The sequence below is a fragment of the Neopelma chrysocephalum genome, unplaced genomic scaffold (assembly GCF_003984885.1).
Source record: "Neopelma chrysocephalum unplaced genomic scaffold, ASM398488v2 Primary Assembly neopelma1_22b, whole genome shotgun sequence".
NCBI lineage: Eukaryota > Metazoa > Chordata > Aves > Passeriformes > Pipridae > Neopelma > Neopelma chrysocephalum.
In genome coordinates, this window is record NW_020897690.1 from 17,612,675 (window position 1) to 17,632,449 (window position 19,775).

Here is a 19,775-nt window from a genome sequence, read left to right on the forward strand (position 1 = left end):
ATGGGATTGATCACTGAATATCGTCATGCAGCTTTTTACACCAGTTGGAGGACTTCTGGCAGTTTTCTTATACTGCCTTATACAAAAAAATTCTTCATTGAAAACATGTGAATTCTTTTTTTCACCACCAAAAATAATTCTAACCCTAAACAATGAATTTGATTTGTGGATTTGAAATAAAAAAGATGACATGAAGAGAAGTGTTAGGTAACAGCAGATCATTGTATTCTACTGTGAGTTCTGTGTAGCAGAAGTTCTTCATATTAAGGTTTTGCTCTATCTGTCCCTGTAGGAAATGTAGAGATCATCTTGATTTTTTCACAGTGCATGTACAAAAAAAGGAAAATACATGAAAACCCACACTGTACATTTGAACTTGTGTTTGTGGAAGTTGCTACTAATTTCAGACTGTACTGCTCTGGAGATCTGCAGAAGAGTTTGGAAAAATACAAGCTAGATTTTGGGAAGAACATACCTGCATTGGCCTGATTACCAAGAAGGGGTAAAAGAGGTAGAGCTCAGACAACAGGAGTGTTTCAGAGAAAAGTATTTTGTGCTTTTGGATTTTATCCAAGTGCCATGATTTGAAGGGAAAGGGATGTGAATTATAAAGAAACAGTATTATTTATTTGTACTAGGGTATTTAAAAAACAATTTGTAATCTTAGTCCGCTAAAGAAAATTTATTTACCAGCCAAAAAAATCATAATTTGTGCTTACTAACTGAAGAAAACTTAATTACTGAGACAGGTTATCCTCTTCCCATGCACTTACTTTTCACTGAAATTCTTGCCTGTCAAAAGTGCTTGCCAAGTTGAGCCCTCAGCATGCTGCCAGGTTAGCTCTGAGTCTTTCCCTTTATTCATAATGAGAAATGTCTGTTAAAAAGTATTCTCCAAGTTCTGTGCTTCCAGTTTGCAAAGTAAGTTTTGTTCCCAGTTCTGGTGGTATGTATCCTCATTCTGCTGCTAAATATCTGCTTCTCGTGAGGTAGAGAGAGGCTTCATACAAGTTGAGGCTTGTTTTCTGTTCAGATAATTTTGAACAGCTTAGAAAGGCTGCCAAGTCAACATCCAATTGATGTTATATAACGAAATGAGTCACAAAGCTACAAATATACTCTAGGGGTTAATTTTGTTAAGGTATGTGCAAAAAGAAATGTAAAAAAACATAAACAGAAGTGTTTCTAGAGAAGCAATTTATGTTTTATTCATACTGTGTATGTGCATTTACCGTTTGTCCTAGTTAGAACAGCTGGGATCAATTCATCACTGGATGGGTGTAACCGAAACCTGTGTATTCTATAGCCTTCCATGCCATTTCCCAGAAACTGTTATCAATAGAGCATTTACACCCTCTGCCCAGAGCAGCCTGACTCCTCAGGCTATAAACTAGGCATTAAGAGGCCTGTGAGATAGGAAGATGTTCCTGTCCTCATGCCCTTTTATGGAATTCCCCACTCTGAGGGAAAGACTGAGCATTCCTGCCTGAACTGGAGAATATATAAACTTGGAGTTTTGAAACCTTTTTACCACTCGTGGGATCCAGAGGAAGACTGCAGCTCACCGCTCTCAACCAGACTGAGACCACCACCCTCAACTGGACTGCAATCATCACTTTTTGACCAGATTGCAACAGCTCCCCCACCAGCAGGTTTTTCCCCTCTCCCTTTACTTTGGACTCAGGGGGGGCAAGGAACACCACTTTTGTTCATGCCCCAGGGTGCTGGGTTATACATTTGGGGTTTGTGGGTTAAAACCAATTGTCTGTCTGTATAATCGTACTTATTGTATTATTTTAATAAATTGTTATTCTGACTTATAATCTCTCTTTTGAGTTGAGATCATTTCCCCTGCTGGTTAACTTTTAAACCAGCACACCGTTACATGCAGAATTTTTTTTCTTTTTGCTTATTTGACTTACCCCATTCCTGAAGAACATCATATAGTTTGACAGAAAAGACCGCATCCACTTTTATTTTATTGTTCTTTCAAATACAAAATAAAAATATAACTCCAAGAAATTTTGAAGGATTCTGAAAGAGATAAAATGAAAGGTGAGTGGAAAGAAAATATACAGCTGAGGAATTTCGGTCATGAATAATCTTGCTTTCTATCTTTAAGGAATAACCCATGCTTAAAAATGCTCTGTGGATGTCGCTGACCAACCTTTCATGTTCCATATCAGTTTGGCAACAGTGACCAGAGATGATTTCTTTTCAGTGATCTGATCTGGAGGATGACTTGACTGAACAACAAAAGCAGTTTAGTGGTGTCATAGCACACCAGAGGCAGGCTGCTATCCTTTTTAATAGTCTTTGTCTGGAAATGGTGGAATGCCTGGGTCTTTTAAGATTGGATGGAACGAGTCTGGGTAATCTCCTGGGCAGTCTGAACATGTGATTATATGAAGAAGAGAGATTTAATAACCCCTTGTGCAAGAAAAGCACATTCTGGTGTAGAGACATGATGCTTGAGAAAGAAGACTCTGAAGGTACTTAATTAAGTCAGTTAAAGAAAAAATCAAATTCAGACAAATAATGGAGAGAAATCTGAGTGTTGTCCAAAGAAATAATCCATTCTTTTCAAGGAAAACTTTGGGTGCCTATATTGCTATACAAGCTTTCAAAATATTTCTATTTCCCCTACCCTCTTCACACCATAGCAGGTAAGAAAACAACATCCATTGATTGGAGAGGAAAAGAACAATTTTATCTGAGTGATGGTTCAAGAAAAGGAATCCAAAAGTACGCATAGAAATAAACTTAATTTGCATTAGGCCAAGGGATCTTTTATTAGAGAAAGCATTTTAACTAAGTATGAAAACTTAGGAGATGAAAATAAAACAGGAGATAAAAATCTAGTCAACAGGAAAAGGAAAGAGTGGACAGAACAAAACCAGTGTGTGCTTCAGTATCTGGGTGTAATGCAGCTATGGTCCAAGTGCTTTGAGTTCAACTAGGTGTTTCAAAGGAGTGGGAACTAGCAGTTTGGAAGTGAAAATAGGTCAACAGAAACAGCACATTGAAAACAATCAGTTTAGCCAAGTGAGCATGCCGAGTACGCTCTGTGAGGTCACCTTTAAATGGAAGAGAAAGAAAAAAAAGGGTAGAAAAAAACATTTTCTAACTTCTGTATTGGGCACTGGAGTGTTTTTGGACTGTGATGAACCAGATGGTGTGGCTTCTGTATCAGCTACTGTAGGAGAAATGATTGCGCTGTTGGACATCTAAAGGAGACATGTAGGAGCGAGTACTGGCACTGAATTGCTTCGATATACAGTGAAGATTACCTGGCCATTTTCTATTTTACCTTAGTGTGACCTTTGGTAACAAGAGAAGCTGAAGAAAGACAGCAAGTCTGTCAATATAACAAAAATTGTACACAGAAGAGACCTAGGTACTGACTTGCTGGCACTTCCTACTGACATGGAAAGTAAATGTTTTATGCCAGATTTTTTCCAAAACTGGGAGATCATTATAAGGATATTATTTGGAAATCAATAAAACCCTATTGGATTTGATCTCTACTGTGGCCTAGGAAAAAAAATTATTTTGAGATTGCTTAATAATGAATGAATAGGAGAACCACACAGATAAGTGGATTTGGTTTTGTATACAGCAGTGCCATCCATCAAACGGGTCTTGGCAGAAAATGGGAACTTTGCTCTTTTCCATTTGCTGATATAGCACATGTTGTGAACAGTGGAATATGCATAACCTGGGTATAGAACTGGAATCCTCTGCTCACATATCAAGAACCCCTAAAGCCTAGTACTCTAAGAAGCTTTTTTACCTTCTAAGACTACCCTCCTGTAATCCACTTACCTCTTTATTTAAGAAGATACAGTGGGATAAGAATTTGAACACTTGCACTTTGATAATATTTTTTAATTCTACATTTTAAACCCTTTTTGTGTTCTGCACTTAAAAGAATGATAGATAATGTGCCAAGACCTTATTCCTTTAAAGTTGACAGTGCACAATGCATGGAAGTTGGACGAGACAGTTTCATCCTTAGAAGTTGCTCAAGGGCCAAAAGTCACTGAAGTGTAATACAAACTCTTTCCAGGGGCAAAATTAGCAGGGAAAATTTTCCACGCAATTAAAGATATTCATGGGAGTGGAGGACTTTTTCTTGATAAGGCAGTCAAGGGAAACTGAAACGGTGATGGCTAAATTTCAGTGTGACTTCCATTGTCACTGAAAGGAGGAAAATATTGTTCCTATTTTCATTAACAAGGCACATATACATTCGTAGGTGGAAAGCACATTTGGAACAAACATCCTAAAAAGTTCCCGGTAGGAACAACTACTTCTCCTTTTTAGAATCCCTGAAGAATCAGAATGATCCTGAAAGCTTTTCCAAGCCATCTCATGTAATAATCTTATTCTCTATTGAAATAAAGTTTTTCATGACATGAAAAGTAGCTGGTAAACATGCCTTCACCAAATAAAAGTCTTTTTTAAAGTGAGTGAAGAATGTATGTGCCAGTGAAAGGGCTGAGATAGGCTATATGGGCTGGGCTGGAGGCTTGCCAGCACAAGGAGAACATTTCAGTTGTTATGAGGAGTGTTATCAGGATGTGCCTTAATTGTAACAATCTCCTATTAAATACTTCAGTCATGAGTGTCTTTTTTCACTTAAGGGCAAATTTAAGTCCATACAATTCAAAACCTAACTAGTGCTGTTTTATTTGGTAGGAAAAATCCTGGGTAGGACCCAAATCTGAAACCTTTATGCATGTTGGCCTTCCCTAGGCCCAGGGAAATTGGTGTTATTTTAAAGCATGCAAGTTCATGTATTTTTATTAGCATGTGCTTAGAAAACTACTTAACACTTTGCAGCTACCATTAACTTGTTAAACCTGCTTTAGAAATATGATGTCTAGTCATGATCAATGCTAAGGATGATGCCTATGCTGTTTGCAGCTTGACACTTGCAAATAAGCTATTAATTCAGATGTGCTTAGTAGCTTTTTGTGCAATGTCTGAATTCATCCAGGCTATATCAATGAAAGTGATTTTTCTATGGAAAAGAACAGAATTAAAGAGATTCATCACATGAATAAGTACTACACAAGATGGCCTTGACATAGTCTGGCAGTGGGGCTTCCAAAGTTAACTGGGGCTTATTTTAATTCCCTATTCACACATGCCCTGTACAAACCAGTGACAATAAAAAACCCACATCTGCCCATTACCCATCTTCTGTACTGAATATCTCACCTTTAATAGGATACCTAAGATTGCATGTCTCTCAGATATGGATCTCACTTTTTCTCATACTTTTTTATTTTCCACTAACTTTTAAACACATGGGACTGTAAAAAGGATAATGCTAAAAATTCATTGAAAAAAATTATGCTCTTCCCTTATTCTGTAAACAATCTGAGTATGGTTCTGTTCACATGTTCTGTCACACAGTTCTGGATGACAGTAGGACAAAAACCAACAATCATTATTCTTGACTTGCACCCCAAGAGTTTCTTGCCATACCAGTAGTACAGCAGTGTTTGTACCACTGTGGATGCAAATGCCTGACGTATCTGACTGTAATGAGCTGAAAAGAGAATTTAGTAAAGAAAAAAATTGTTTCAAAATACTTGTTGCTTCTATATTCCTTCAATTGCATGTTTTCTTTACACGTAGCATGGCAAATCTCCTTTTTCCTCCATTTTCGGTGTCAGTGACAGCCTTAGAAAAGCACTTTTTAGACAAGTCATAATTGACAGCAGACAAGCTGGCTACTCTTTGGAGTTATTTGTCTAGGTCTTCTTGCCCTTAGACTTGCTGCGATATGTTTAATCTCCTCTTACCATTTCAGAAGTGTGATACTACTCTGGAACTGGTGATGGTTCAGAGAGGGAGCAACACCTCTGTCCTTGGAGGTTTATATGACTTACCCAGACACAGCCATGGATAACCTGATTATGTTGGTGATTGTCTGCCTTCTATTGGGATATTGGACTGCATGATCCCAGAGGAAGAAATAAATTACCTTTTTTTATACTTATTTTTGTATTTAAGTTTAGAATTGAAATCTGACCATAGGGTATAGTTAGAAAGAGAGTAGCACTGTGAAATGAAGACACACTCTTAAATGAAGAGGAAAAAGGAATAATGAATACTTTATAAATACAAACAATGCCTGATACTTTGAATTTTTCAATTTGTGACTCTGAATAGTGCCCAGGAAAGATGTTGAAATAGGAAATGCTGGCCTCTATGCTGAATGTAACCAGACAGCTGAGCAGCAAAATTATCTCAAAAAGCTTTTCTGGAGCTAGCGATTATGTATACTTAAGATTTAAAGTGATAAGAACAAAAAAGTTTAGAAACTTTTCTTCTGGAACTCCACATGTTGCAACTACAGTTTTTTCACAAGTCTGCAAGACTGACAATCTGAAAATCTGAGGCATAATGTCAAACACATTAAAATAGGTGAGTCATAGGCTGATGTTCACTGTTCTGAAGACATAGCTTTGCTTGTAGAAAGAAAATGAGAGCCAAGACGAATGGGACCGCATTTGTACTGAATTTCTAGACAAGCCAGAAAGCTTAAAGACTATTTCATGATTGTTTTTTCAGACAAGTTTTGTCCACAATTTTTACACTCTTATGAGGTATCTTAAACTACGAAGCCATAAGCCACCACTTGTTCAATGATCTTTTAAATGGAGGCCTAGGATATTTTGGGATTTTGTTTTTTTTTTTAAGAAAACACATTGAAGTCACAGTCAAGAAGAGAGATATTTTTCACTCTGAATTTATCATGAAAGTTTTCACACTGCACAGGACTAGAAATCTTGCCACTCTAGAAAAAGGGTTTTACTTCCAGTAGCAAATTGAAATGATGACTTTAGTGATGGTTTATCATTTCTCCAAGCTCTTGGTATCTTCGTTGAACAGCGAAGAATCAATAATCTTCCAGATGAATTTGAAAAGGCATCATCTTACTAGAATTCAAAACAACTACCTATTAGCAGTTTAGGTTAGTGTATAAGACAAGTATTATTAAATGAACATAGATGCGCTGAAGTTATTACTGTGTAAATCCTCACTCTAAATATGGCATTAATATAGATTTTCACATTTAAATAGGGAGTGGAAATGACATGTCACAAAAGCGTCAGACTCAACTGTGCTGTAGAGTTTCATGACTGCTTTAGACAGCAAAAATTAAAAATAACAGCGGAAAATGCCAGTATGATTAATTTTTATTTTTTATCTTTCCTTCCACACAATTACGTATTTATTACCACGACAGTAGAAAATAAGCTGAAATATTCAAAACTACTAGAATGACTATCACAATGATTTTTACTGTGCTGTTAGCAGAAATACCTTTTTTCCAGTTGTAGGCATTTTCCAGAGCTTAGAATTTTCTTTGACATGAAGAAAACCAGTTCTAACTTAATACTTATGCCAATGGATTTTGAATGGATTTTTACATTTATTTTCGTGGTAAGTTAGTTATGTTTTTTCATGCTTATCTGAACAGAGATTTAAGCAGTTTTTGTAATTTGCTTCTTGTTATTTTTATTGTCAAGACAATTAGCAATTAATGAAATGGGAATTGGATCCACTAAAGATCAGAGCTGATTTCTTTTTAACTAATTTATGAAGCTTTAGACATTTAGCTCAATGACCTTTTTATTGATAAAACTTCTTGTTATTTCCTAATAATACTGAACAAATGACAAATCACAAATTGCTCTTTGCTAAATGCTCCTGAGCACTTCAATTGATAAAGTACTGAAATTTGTCCATGCTGACATAAAAATTCCTTTCAGCTGCAAATAATATAATAATAATAATCCTCAGTTCTGAAAGTTAGTTTTGGAAAAGGAGAAATGATAAAAGCTTAATTGTTATTTTACAGTGGCTTGTACTTGCAGATAAATATCACAGGTATATTGGTCTATATCATTCTAGGTAGTATAGCAACATGTAACATAGGAGAAACTCCTATACAAAAGCAACTTATGAAATTAAAGAGCAGTTGTAGCTGATGAATGAGAAAACAAGTCAGGAGAGGTAAAGAGAAGCAGGAGATATCATGTGGAAACAAATAAGAAAGATTAAATATTAATTTTCCCAGCAGTCAAAGTAATGGTTTTATATTTCTGCTTTTGGTTTCTAAGCAGAAAAATGTGTAATAGCTTTTAACGATGGTGTGCAACAGCATGTCTGAGATCCATTTCAGCTGTGGATGTCCCACACAATCAATCTATTCACATGCTGTCAATGCAATATATCCATAGCACTTACTGCAGAGTTGGAAATTGAATACACATCATAGCAGCGGGTCTAATGTATTCTGTATTTTGTATTTCCTATGTCAGTTCTGTAGAGTTTATCTTTATAAGTGCAGGAACTGTGAATTCCAGACAAAATGAAATTGCAGTCAAAGGGATACAACGCAAGACCGTCTTTGAAATAAAACATCGAGATGGAAAAGAGTGTGCACATGAAAATTTGGGTAAACATTTTCTCTGAAGATGAGAGACAAAACTTGCCCTCAGATTTTCACTTTGTTGTCTACTGTATTGCAGTGCTATGTGAGATATTTAAACTGCTTGGGTCCCCATTCTGCTGTTTGCAAATAAAAGCAGATCACTCTTTCAAGAAGAGTAATATTTTTATCTCATCTTTTTTAGCTTAATTTTATCTCATGAACTTTCACAGAAGATGTTTATAATTAAGGTAAATTTCAGTGGATGTTTCCCCCCTAAAGGATTCTGCATCTGGGACAGGGCAATCCTGTTTGTGTGTGTAGACTAGGGAATGATAGGCTGGAGAGCAGCTCTGAGGAAAGGGACCTGAGGGTCCTGGTCAATAGCAAATTGAACATGAGTCAAAAGTGCCCTGGCAGCCAGGAGGGCGTGCATCAGGCAAGGCATTGCCAGCAGGTCGAGGGAGAGGATTGTCCCACTCTGCTCTACACTGGTGCAGCCTCACCTTGAATGTTGTATGCAGTTTTGGGCACCATAATATAAAAAAGACAGGATGGTGAAGTGTCTGGAGGGGAAGCCTTAAGAGGAGCAGCTGAGATCACTTTGTCTCTTCAGCCTGGAGAAGAAACTGAAGGGAAACATCATTGTGGTCTTCAACATCCTCACGAGGGAAAGCTGAGGGGCAAGTACTGATTTCTTCACTCTCGTAAACAGTGACAGGACCTGAGGGAATGGCCTGAAGTTGTGTCGGGGGAGGTTTAGGTTAGATATCAGGAAAAGATTTTTCACTCAGAGGGGGGTTGGGCACAGGAACAGGCTTCCCAGGGAAGTGGTCACAGCACCAAGCCTGTCTGAGTTCAAGAAATATTTGGACAACGCTCTGAGGTACAAGGTGTCACATAGGGACAGGAGTTGGACTCAATCCTCATGGGTCCCTTACAACTCAGCATATTCTATGATTCCATGATTCTATGAAGAATTTTATGCAGCTTGTAGAAAATATTTTCCTATTGGATTCTTAGAATTCAAATTTAGTTGAGGATGACATGGAAAAGTGCTTGCAACATAACTTGTAACACAAATTACAGAGTCAGTTAGACCATTCTTTGGTGTTTCAATAGAGATCTACAATCACTCGTAAGAGGAGCATTGCTTAGGCAGAAATAATCAATTAGCCTCAGCAGTAGAAATCAGTATTGTTTAGCAGCATGACACCTTTCTGAAAATACACTGCTCTGTTTACTTAGACACTATAAGACAGTAATAGAGAAATCCTGCATTTCAGTACTCCTACTCCAACTTTCTCAGTAGGCAAAATGCTGCCATAAGGATGCTTTTATAAGAAATTCTTCTAGGACTGGCAGTCCAAGAGATGAATGGAAGACTGTGCTTTACCAAGAAGTTAGGACAGAGCAGGGCCTCCTCATCTCAAAGTTGACAGGGCATCAAAAAAAAGATTTGGGGCAGAGCCTTGCCTAGAATATGTGCCTCCTAGAGCCATCCAGGATCATAAAACTTAAAAAAGTAGCACAAAGCTGTGTGCATTTTCTTACATATGTTGCACAGAATTTTCTTGTTCACAGCTTCTATTTAAAGTGTTTATAGTTCTAGTTTATCTTTTAATTTGTTTCCTCTCTACCTTAGGCAAATAGCCAATATGTTTTGCCTTTGTCTTTTTCTAAGGGATTGTAAAGTAGCTTATCTGAATGTTGGCTTTACAAACCAATGCAGGGCATATTTCTTGTATTCTATGAGGGGTTTGGATGAGCAACAGCAAGAGTATTTTGGGGACCAACTGAAGCATTCCTGTTCCAAAAAACCTTCCGAACAGGCATGGCTTCAAACACAAACAAACCAAGTTTAGCAGAACTTGCATAGAGGTTCTGCTTTGGATTAACAGGTATGCCACCCTGAATTTATCAGTCATTTTCACAGTGGTGGGTGTTATCAGCCATTACTTTCACAAGCACATGGTGACTTGAACAGCTGTTCAAAGCAGACTTTATTTTTCTGTATGCAGAAAAGATAAGAAGATATTTTATGGCTTTTATGTAATGGAGGGAAAGAAACAGGAAGGACCTCAACCAGCAGGTACGTGAGCTGTTGGTTATGTCAATGATTGGAAAAGGAAACATGAAAATTATTGTATCACCAAGTGGAGATCCTTAAAGCTAGTGCCTCCTTCACATAAAGTTGAACATTTTAATTCAATGTCAGACAGAGAAAAGTCTGCTGCACCAGTTTTACAATTATATTATTCTCCATATACCATTGTATTATTCACCACATATAAAAATAATACACTTGTTCCTCTGAAATTTGCTACCCCTCATAATGCATGGAGTGTACGTTTACCATGTGACATAAACCACCTCAGAGTATTATTCTGTGAAAAGAACCAAAAATATTCAAAATCTAATGCATTTGTACACATTGATAGAAAGGTTAATACAAGCCTGTCTCTCTATTCCATCAGCTACTACTTGCTTCTTGTTACCATGACAATTCAGCAACTTAATATCCTCAGCAAAATCTACTGCAGGAAATAAATCCATTCCATGGACTAGTTAAAAAAATGACAACTCATCATCCTCCATATAAAATGAGACAGTCACAGTTTAAGACTAGAAGTAGTCTGATGAATGAACAAGGTGTATTAACATCTCAGACATATTTTGAATTGTCTAAGAGAAGCTCTTAATGTAGGTTCAATCTTTAGACAATTGCCTTCAGATACAAAAATTGGAAACATAATTATTCGGTTTTTTGTAGCAGATCAGACCCAAATTTCTCTATTTGTCTAACAATAATTTAACCATCATTATTTCATGTAACTGTCATTTTCTACCAACTAAAGCAAATCAAAATTTCAAATAAATTATTTCTGAAGGGCATTCTGCAGAAAAGATTTTGTATCAGGAAACAATAAGAGATAACTTTCCAAACTAGATAAAATAAGATGACTAAGTTGGCTTTGGAAATTCACATATGTTATGGTTTAACCCTAGCCAGTAACTAGTGAGCTGTTTGCTCACTTCTGGCAATCAAAAGTAAAACTTGTGACTTGAGATAAAATCAGTTTAATAATTGGACTAAATTAAAATAGAATAATCATAATAGTAGCAATAAAAAAGAGAGACAGAGAAAACCAAAGGAAAAAAGGGATTATTACAATTGCTCACCACCCTCTGACTGATGCCAAAAGCCCATCCCTGAATCGTGATCCAACAGGTAACTCCCACAATTTGCATACTGGACATGACATTCTATTGTATGGAATACCCCTTTGGCCAGTTTGGATTAGCTGTGCTGACTATGCTACCTCTCAGCTTCTTGTGTACTTCCTCACCGGCAGAGCATGTGACACTGAAAAGTCCTTGATTTACGGTAAGCACTGCTCAGCAACAACTGAAACATCAGTGTCTTATCAACGTTATTCTCATACTGAATCCAAAACAGAGCACTGCGCTAGCTACAGAGAAAAAAAAATGAACTCTATTCTAATTAGAACTAGAACAGAGTTCAGCCATTGTGGTGGAGACGAACTTCAAACAAAGTTTAGGTAAGTCCATTGCCAGCCCATTAACAGATTTTATTTCTTCATTTTTTCCTGATCTTTGTTATGCCTGTCCATTGCTTACTGCCTTGTGCCAAAATGAAAGGAGTGGCAAAGCAAAGAAAGGGTTACTTAAACTTGTGTTAGGCTATTCTCGGTGCACAATCAAGCAGACCTGCCGAAACACATGGTAAAGTTTTAACATCTTTACACTATGCTGTCTTAACTCCTACTTTACTCTAAAACAATCCTCTGCAATTGCTGTTAGCAGAACATATGAGTTGAAATAATTTAACTCCACGTAAAATCCTTTCAACATTTTTGTGAATGTGCTTTTGAATAACTGTGAACTTTCAGCCCTTCTGAAACAACAATTAGCACTGTCTCTTCACAGTCTAGGACAAAACTATCTGACCATTAAGTTGTTCTAGATTATGTAAGTCTTCAGAATAAAGAGGGTTGAGATTTAAATCACAGTCTTAGACTGAAGGGAATAACTAATATTTCATTTTAAAGATTCATATTTAAAGACAGGCATTGTTTAAGGAATTTGTAGAGCCACAGGTTTGTTTCCAAAAGTGTTGGAAGAAATCCTGTTGTGCATCATAGGATGAAGTTGAATATGCATACCAAGATGCTGCTCACACAGGGAATTGAATAGGTTGAAGAGCACAAAAGCATATGGAAAAAAAAACATAACGCATTCCAAAAGTTGTCAGTTAGGAAAAGATATAGAAAGCATAAAAACCATCTATCCAGTTTACAGCTCATTCAGTTTCCCTGCATTCACCATTTGAATCCAAATGTATGCAATACAAATGACCATGCTAAAATTTTGCATTCTGAAAATTCTCCTGCCTGTAACAAGTCTTCTAGCGGGTCACTTGTATTTAGAGTTACCAGGGGCCAGGTTTCCATTTAGAAATACCAGAAAATGTCACTGGAAGTTTAAATGAGTGCCTGCAAGGTAAGTGAAGCCCTTAGCAGATAAAGGTCAGATTGAGTGGGGTTTTGAGCAACCTGGTCTAATGGAAAGTGTCCCTGCCCATTGCAGGGGTTTGGAAGTAGATGATCCCTTCCAACCCAAGTCAGTCTGTGATTCTATGATTAACTACCATCAGACCTTCGTGATGCAGTCATCATCACCTTGTATAAGAAGAAAGGTACTAAATCAGGCTGCTCAAATTACCGTGGTATTACTCTGCTCTCCATTGCTGGCAAAATCCTGGCAAGAATACTTCTGAACAGGTTAATACCTGCTATAGCAGAAGGAATTCTACCTGAAAGTCAGTGTGGCTTCAGAGCCAACAGGAGCACCACAGACATGATATTTGTTCTCAGACAACTGCAAGAGAAATGTAGGGAACAGAGCAAAGGTCTCTATGTAACCTTTGTCGACCTCACCAAGGCTTTCGATACTGTGAGCAGAAAAGGTCTTTGGCAGATTTTGGAACGTTTAGGTTGTCCCTTCAAGTTCCTTAAAATGATCATCTCACTTCATGAGGATCAGCACGGCCAAGTCAGATATGGCAACACACTTTCTGAGCCCTTTCTAATAAAGAATGGTGTGAAACAAGGCTGCGTTCTCGCTCCTACCCCTATTCACAGTCTTTTTCAGCATGATGCTCCAAAGGGCCACTGCAGACCTTGATGATCAGGACGGTATCTACATTCGATATCGTACTGATGGAAGCCTATTCAACCTAAGGCGACTGAAGGCCCACACCAAGACCTTAAACCATCTTGTCCGGGAGCTGCTTTACGCTGATGATGCCGCCCTCGTGGCCCACACAGAAGCAGCCCTGCAGCGTTTAACATCCTGCTTTGCAGATGCTGCTGAGCTCTTTGGGCTGGAAGTCAGCTTAAAGAAGACTGAAGTTCTCCATCAACCTGCACCTCAGGAAGTCCCCCATCATCCCCACATCACCATCGGCCAATCAGAACTCAAATCAGTCCAACAGTTTAATTACCTAGGCAGCCTCATCTCCTCGGACGGTAAGATTGACGGGGAGATAGATAACAGGTTAGCAAAGGCATATAGTGCTTTTGGAAAGCTTCATAAAAGAGTCTGGCGAAATAAACACTTGAAGAAAAGTACCAAGATCAGTGTTTACAGAGCCATAGTGCTGTCTACTCTCTTATATGGTTCCGAATAATGGGTCATCTACCGCCACCACCTGTGTCTTCTAGAACGCTTCCATCAACGCTGCCTCCGCATCCGCAATCCTAAACATCCACTGGTCAGATTATGTCACCAATACATCAGTTCTTGAACAGGCAGCAATCACAAGTATTGAGGCCATGTTGCTGAGAACACAGCTGCGATGGGCAGGGCACGTCTCTAGAATGAAGGACCACCACCTCCCTAAGATCCTGCTTTATGGTGAACTTGCCACTGGCTGCCACAAGAGAGGAGCACCAAAGAAAAGATACAAGGACTCCCTGAAGCAACAACTCAGCCTTGGGCATATTGATCACCATAACTGGCCTACTCTGGCCTCCAATCGGGAGGCCTGGAGACAAACCATCTATAACGCTGCTGATGCTTTTGAGAAAGCACGCAGGATCACCCTTGAGGAGAAAAGACAACGCAGAAAGAATCGAGCCTTGCAGAATATACCACCTAAGGAGTCTTTCTGCTGTGTCTTTTGCAACCGGACATGTCTATCTCGTATTGGCCTTTTTAGCCACCAACGCGCTTGCAAGAAACGTGGGTAGAGCCCTTCCCAAATCTTTGTCTGCGAAGCCTAGCCATGATGACCAGCAAGAAGGAAGAAATCTACCAGTTAGAATAACATCTCCAGAGAAAGATATGAAGAGAATGTCCTGCTGAGTATGTATGATGAAAAGCCCAAGTATGGGTTGAAGATCAGAATAGATGACTGGATATAGGCCTCTTTTTTATAGTACTTCAAAGGCTTTAGTTTGAACATAACCATCACTTTAATTTACCTAGAAGAGGCAATGTACCGATCTGGAGAGGCTTGCAAATGTTCCTGAAACAGGTGCTGCTGCTGCAGGGTGATACTAGATTTTGTTCTAGAGGAAGGTGAGCAGAACTTCTGAACCACAGTTCTCAGATGCATAGAATTTGTTCTTTCTCTAGCCTTGCTACCTGTGAAAAGGGGATCACACTTTTGGGACAGAGGAGGTGGAATATTTCCGTGTAACTGCAGGAATAAACTTTGCCAAATCAGCGTACTGATAAAAAAGCTGACTGTAGAAACAGCTTTAAGGAGTCAATGCTAAGGAGGAAAAGGCTGTTCAAGTGAAACATAGGCCTATGATAGGTATTTTATTTTAGCCCATGAAATATACTCATGTTGGGAATATGCAAACTAGAATTTTTGCTTTGGAAAGCCTCCTCAAGTTTGACCACAAACCCCTGCAGTACATTTGAACAGTATGTTTTTATGCCAGCAATGAAGAAAGTTATCTTAACTGTAAATTTGCCACTGATAAAAGGAATATAATCAATATTCCCTAAGATAGTCTCTATTAAGACAGAATAGAGTTGAGATTCATACCTATTTTATAAGTATCTTTTCCATCCCACTTATTCTGTTACTCAAAAACATCGTCTTACTCTTTCCTCTGTTGTATTTGTTTCTGAACATCAAAATTGTTGTTCCTTCCAAGAATGTAAATGATCTGGGGAGCACAGCAAGTGTAACACACTCTAATAGTTTCTTTCCAATCCTGTGACATTTCATATCAGCTGAAGTCCTTGGAAGATAGATAAATCTGCCTGCTAAAGACTTCTCTCTCTTCCAGAATTTGAATTCCACCTGTTGTGTTAAAAGACACTCTTAATGGAAAACATGATTGGCATTCAGTCTTTTTATTTTCCAGTGAAATAGTTTCCATTTCAAGCTATACCTGTTGGTTGGGCAGCTCTCAATCAGCATGGCCAGTTTTCTTGTGGTCTTGCTAATTGACACCAGAGCTCTTATTCTTGTTCAGATTAGTTGTATGCCTGCAAATAACATCTGTGTTAGGTTCAGCTGATGTATTTTAAAGATGTGAATCCTAACAATCCTCTGAAATTACTGTTAGCAGAATAGATGAGTTGAAAATGTGCTTTTGAATAACTGTGAACTTCCATCTCTTCTGAAACAACCATTAGCACTGTCTCTTCTCAGTCTAGGACACGAGTATCTGACCATTAAGCTGTTCCAGCATCATTTAGGTTACATAAATCACAGAATCCCAGAATATGCCAAGTTGGAAGTGACCCACAGAATAAGAAATGGATGAGATTTAAATCACAGTCTTAGACTGAAAGGAATAACTAATATTTCATTTTAAAGATTCATATTTCCAAGAAAAATATACATTACTTAAGGAATTTGTAGAGCCACAGGTTTGTTTCCAAAAGTGTTGGAAGAAACCTTGTGTGCCATAGGATGAAGCTGAATACACATATCAAGGTACTGCTCACACAGGGAATTGAATAGGTTGAAGAGCACAAAAGCATATGGAAAAAAACATAATGAATTCCAAAAGTTGTCAATAAGCGTAAGAGATAGAAAAAAAAAATCTATGCAGTTTACAGCTCATTCAGTTTCCCTGCATTCACCATTTCATTCTCAATGCAATACAGACAACCATACTAAAATTCTACATACAGCTGATATATTTTAAAGATATGAGTCCTAATTGGAAAAAAAATAAAAATTGTAGGGCTTGGTATTCAAAGTCTGATTATGACGTTTATATAGATTTTAGAAGAGCTTGTGGGTTTTTTCCTACTGTATACAGTGTTTTTATACTCCTTTCTGGATTTCAGAGACTCTAGGAGTTCATTGAAGAACATGACTAGTAATTGGAATCCATTTGTTTCTTGAAGTTTGTCACTGAGACTGATCAGGAAGGGCAATTATTCATTAGTCCTTGTTTCTTCAGCCAGTAGATTAAAAAAATGTTATTGCCTTGGGGCTGGGAATTTGCTGGAGTCCCTGAATCTTCTTAGTATAATCTGGTTCATAATTCATTCTGATGAGTCTGGAGATTTCCTATCATTACAGCAAAAAAGACTCATCTAACAACTTATCTTTTGGCTAGCTAAACTTTGTGTTTTCTTCTGAAGTGGTAATGCTATAGGAGACAGTGCTGCATAGCTCTTAGCTTCATGGGAACATTGACTTAGTGACGAAAGGGAGAGACTTGCAGTCAAGTATGTGATTATCCTCATATTTCCAGTCACCTAATGGCAATTTTTGACATGACAGAGACTGAGGGACAACACCAGATGCTGTAAGACTTAAGTCCAGAATAAGTACTGAATCATAATAATCCAAATTTATTTTTCCTTGGGATGTGAACTGTATGTCATGCTCTAGGCAGTGCTAGGCTATGATCTTTCCAGCTCTCATAGTGAAATGTAGCAAGGTCTGTTACAGCATTATGGAGATCGTTATATTGACACTTTCACTTTGGACATGTTTGGTACAGTTCAGTCATCATTTTAGTTTAGGAAGCAAGGAGAAACAATATACACAGCATATTGTGTAAACAGTAGTTCAGATATTAAAAGAAATTAGAGACTATATAATTGTATTTTACAGGCTAGTACTAGGTAACTGGACCTTGTGACTACTCTAGTCTTCTGCATGATCACAGCAGTACAGAACAGTGGGAGAAACACAAGTTCTGATGCCACTTCTCCATCCAGCACACCAAAGCTGAAATGAGTGTGAAATTCACCTATAGCCTGCCTGGACAAGGACCCCACAGTTTCCATAATGGAGAAGAGACCTGAACAAGTAGGAAATGGAGAACAAAAAATGGAGAACAACCAATGGAGAACAACCATCATGCTTTACTTGAATTATTGGTGCTTAGGTCAAATTTAGAACAAAAGAGGTCAGAAAATGTCTGGGGTAAGAAAAAGCTTACTATAAAATTCCCAAGCTAAAAAGACTTCCCATTGTGCCAGTACACTTTGATTAGTCATATCGTTATGACTCCATGGTGAGCTTTTATTTCAAACCAAACAAAAAAATGGATTGAACTAATCTTCTTAGTGGGTAATGGGCTTTCATTGGGAAAAGAGCAGTCAGAGAGACAGCTCAATTGAAAGAAGGATGATGAAAACATTTTTGACAGTCAGAATGCCTTGATTAAACTGTGTTATGTAAATTGGTTTAATAAACAGAAATCACAACTTGGAGCATCACGCCATGTTTTATATGATGATACTCAATTACTGTTGTAGAGAATAATATCTCATTCTGAGAATGTAGACTAGTAAACTTCTGCATTCTGACAGAGATGGGTTTCCCAAGACTTCAATAGATTCACCTTGTGCAAGGACTATATTTTGGTGATTTGGTTTGGTTTGGGTTTTTTTAAAAGAAATTATGAGCATTGGTTGCCTCCCTCTAGACTGTGGTAGATTTTGATAGAAGTTGTAATAGGAATACTTATTATGTCTGATATTTCAAAAATGGCCATCTAATAAAAAAGATATCCCTGTAATATGCAAAAAACCCCATAGAAATGAATGAGAATCCTTTAGCACACCCACATAAACCATCTTTGGTCATAATAAGAATCTTTGCAAGTCCTGTTTATTGTGTGCATGAGTTCTCCACTATGCCATTTCAGAGACTCATGGCCCTAATCGGTTCTACCAGCATAATTCTGTATCCCAGGTATTTGAAAAAGCCAGGCCTGTTGGTAACTGCCTGATCAAGAGACATGGCTACTCCACAACCAACTCTGTGGATTCTGTGGCTAAGAAGTGGGTGTCAGATATTCAGAGGAAACTGTGGAAAAATACCACAATTCAACTGACATGTTAAAACCAGAGGAAAAGAACATCTTTCCTGACACTTGCGGAGTTTAACTAGAGCAACCCTTGAATCAGAAATTATGAAATTCCTTAATGCCCACATATAAATACAAGGACTTAGTAGTGATAACAAAGAAGGGATTTGGGTGGTTTTTTGGTATGAATAAAAGCAGTCCATGTAGAAAAAGAGGGGAATGTATAAGCTAGGAAACAATACTTTTCTCTTTCCTAAGCCTGAAAAACCCTCTACTCTGTAAGCTGCCCTTATGTTCCCATGGCATGTACTGTTTTGCAGAGAAATTAATCAATCTATGTAGAATTTCAAAACTTTAAAATAAGTGATGGAACCTCTGCATTTTCATATCTTAGATGTCTATATCTATGCTTGGCTTCAGGCTACTCCTATCCCTTCATCAAAGTGAGAGCAATCCTCTTTTCCGCTGGACTTTGACTGGTATTGATACTCAACTATTCCCATCTCAGTTTGGCCATACTACAAGGCAGCCCTGAGTCCTCCATATCATCTGTCTCTGATTGTCTTAAAGATGTTCCATTTCCACAGCTGTTGAAAATCACCAGTTAGAAATTGGCCAGATTCAAAATGCACTCATGTCAGAGAGCCTAAATTTAAGCCAGAATCACTAATGGAATTTCAGAGCAGCTGCACCTTCCCACCTACACAGTCATAAATCAAAACAAGAACGTGATCCAGGCACATCTAAACTTCAGAGATTTTGGAAACTGAAGGAAAATTAGCCCAGATTTTGAGATTCCCCTTCCCCTTTCCTTCAGACAAATGTAGGTATGTGCAGACCTTTGGCGCAGAGAAATTTCAGAACTAGAGGATGAACAGTCACCTCTTCTTTCTAAATATGTTGAAGATATTCCATTTGATTTACATCTTGCCTTGTAAAGTCATAGCAAACTGAAAAAAAAACATTATTAACTGTCCCTCTTCTATTAGCAT